Source organism: Gracilinanus agilis, chromosome 6 (genome assembly GCF_016433145.1).
Source record: "Gracilinanus agilis isolate LMUSP501 chromosome 6, AgileGrace, whole genome shotgun sequence".
NCBI lineage: Eukaryota > Metazoa > Chordata > Mammalia > Didelphimorphia > Didelphidae > Gracilinanus > Gracilinanus agilis.
The window spans coordinates 54,867,303-54,870,559 of record NC_058135.1 but is presented as its reverse complement, the minus strand read 5'-3'; positions in this window follow the sequence as shown (position 1 = coordinate 54,870,559).

Below are 3,257 nucleotides of genomic sequence, written 5' to 3'. Positions count from 1 at the left end.
TTGTAACCCTATGTTTTAGGTATTTTAAAACATGATTATGAAAAGGGGTTCATAGGCTTCACCAAACTATACCTAAAGGGTTCTAGGACAAAAAAAAGGATGATCCCTTGCCTTCAAAGACAGTTTTTTCAGAGTCAGTGAATGCGTATCCAAATTATCTTAATTGTTTCTTATAAAAGAATTGTTTGGGTTGAACCCTCCTCATCTGGCATGCTGTCAATAAGAAACAAAGCTCATAAAAAGAAATCCCACTAATATTTGATTGCACAGTGATGTCAGCAGTCAATAAAACATAATAATAAGGTAGTAAAAGAGTAGAGTTCTTTAACTGGCATACGTGGTGGTGTTTGGTCCACAAGCTAGATCATAAAATGTAAAAGTCTGTGTGATAAGTATCTAGCCTTGAAAGAGGCTCCCCAACGTGTTTCCACCTGACTGCTTGGAAGTGCTGACAAGGACTTGTTCAAAGCTTGTGGTGCCATTTCATTGTTTTCTCAGAACTCTGCTAGCAATGATTATTTTTAAAACAAAGTAATATCAGAGTCTTAATTGTGGCCTCATTTAAAGGTTAGGATTAAAATGTGTGCTTGTGTATATGTTTATATTTATATAATATATTTATTTGTTATATTTATTATTAGTTTATATTATTTACATGTACATATGTGTTATTATATATTTAATATTAAATATGTAATATACATATATTACATATGCTGTAGCATCTTACAAGAATAGATAGCATGGACTTCCAATATCCAGTGATGTCTCTTAATTAGAACATTACAATCCCAAATGCTCAAGGTCTGTTAAGTATCATACTTTTAGCTAGGTTCATACTTAGTAGTCCTACTGGTACATCTCTTGTGTTTAGAATATAATTCTTATTCTGGGGTCTATATCTTCAATATCCTAACTAGAACTATGGTTCAACCGTGCATTCATCTATGGGAGGAATGCCATTGACCAAAGAGGGAACATATGCAAGCATGAATTATGAAAAGACTTTTTATTTAGGGAAGTCTGTAGACTAGAAAATTAGACTACAGGGAGCAGTTGGATGGCTCAGTGAGTTGAGAACCAGACTTAAAGACAGGAGGTCCTGGGTTCAAATACAACCTCAGACACTTCCTAATTGTGTGACCCTGGGCAAGTCACTTAACCCCTATGGCCTAGCCCTTATTAAAACTCCTCTGCCTTGACTGAGGGACGTATGAGAAAGAAAACTAACCACATTCAGAGGAAGAACTGTGAGAGGAGAAACAGAGAAGAAAAACAACTGCTTGAATACATGGGCTGATGGGGATGTTATTGGGAATGTAGACACTAACGATAATTAGGTCTTGATCAATGATACATGTAAAACCCAGTGGAATTGTGCGTCAACTAAGGGGAGTTAGGGAGGCTTGGGGGAGAGGGAAAGAACATGAAACATGTAACTATGGGAAAATATTCAAAATAAAAATTTAAAAAAAAACTCCTCTGCCTTGGAATCAATAAAAAATATTGATGCCAAGGTGGGAGATAAGGGTTTTTTTTTATTAGACTATTAGCATAATGAGAGCAGATGCTCTGTAGTATCCATCTTTGTATCCCTAGTACCTTGAACAAAGTCGTCCCTTGATAAATGCTGCTCACAGAGAAAATTAGGGAAGAAGCAAAAATAGAAGCACAAAAATTTCATATTGATGTGTTTGTGGATAAATAGATGGTAGAATTGAAAACTTAGAGACTGTTTAGGGAGGATAATGTAGTAATAGAAAATTAAAATAAATTTTAAAATGTAAACTATCCAAAAACATTCATAGTAGTATCCTATGAAGCTGGCAATTAAAAACAAAAACCTTCTTATCTGAATAAAGGAATGCTTAAATAAATCAAGGTGTATTAAAGGAATGGAATACTATAATTGAAATATAGATCATTGGGTATAAGAAATAGAAATCTTCAAAGACTTTTCAGAAATAATGAAAAGTGAGAGGAGGGGGAATGAAACTAGAAAAATGGGGAACACATTGTGACTATAGAATAGGCAAAAAGAATGTGAATGAATGAACAAAGAATCCTGGGTTTGAAGTGACGAAAAAGTTGTTATGCTTTCTCCATTAAATTTAAATAATTACATATAAATAATTACTAAGCAAGTTGGGGTGGTTGTATTGATGTTCATGTAACTTTTTTTTAGATAATTCAGGGAGCTAGCCCTAAAATACCTTCCATTTTTATTCTTTTTAATTTTCCTCTTTCTCTTTTAAACCATCATGGAGTTCCTTGGTCTTGATTGATTATTTCCAGGGTACTCATAGGATTTATTATGCTGGTTTCTTTCTCATAAGTAGTTTTCTGTTTTTTTTCTCTTATGTAATATTTCTTCATCATGTGGTAACCCTACCAGGTTTCCTGGTTCATTTTTCATTCTTTTTTAGTCTCCTTCATGGTTTTTCTATTGGGGATATTGATTTATCCTCAAACTCTTTCTGTCAACCTTCCTACTCTCAGCGTTTTTTTTGCTTTCTGTCAGTCAGCATTTTTTAAGCACCTTCTACTGCCAGGCACTGTGCTAAGTTCTGGGGATACAAAGAATTTCAAAGAATAGTCCTTGCATTGGAGGAGTTCAGTCTAATGAGGGAGACAATGTTCAAAGAAGACAGGACAGGATGAATGAGAAGGAAGGCATTAAGATTCAGGAAAAACCGAGAAGGACTTCTTGCAGAATGTGGGAGTTTAGCTAAAGCTTAAAGGAATCCAGAGAAGATAGGAAGTGGAGATGAGGAAGAGTGGAAGACAGCCAGAAAAAATCGTCTGAATTTGAAGACGGAGTGTCTTATGCAAGGAATAGCAGGGTGGCTAGTGCCACTGGATTGCAAAGCATGATGGGGAGATGTGGAATAAGGTTTAAGAAGATGGGATGGAGTGAGGTAGGAAGGTCCTTGAAAGCCAAACCAAATATTTTATATTTGATCTCAAAAGTAATAGGGAGAGGGCAGCTGGGTAGCTCAGTGGAGTGAGAGTCAGGCCTAGAGACAGGAGGTCCTAGGTTCAAACCCGGCCTCAGCCACTTCCCAGCTGTGTGACCCTGGGCAAGTCACTTGACCCCCATTGCCCACCCTTACCAATCTTCCACCTATGAGACAATACACCGAAATTAAGGGTTTATTAAAAAAAAAAAAGTAATAGGGAGTCACTGAATTTTATTGAATAGCAGAATGAGATAAACATGTTTTTAGGAAGATCGATTTAACAACTAAGCTGAATAT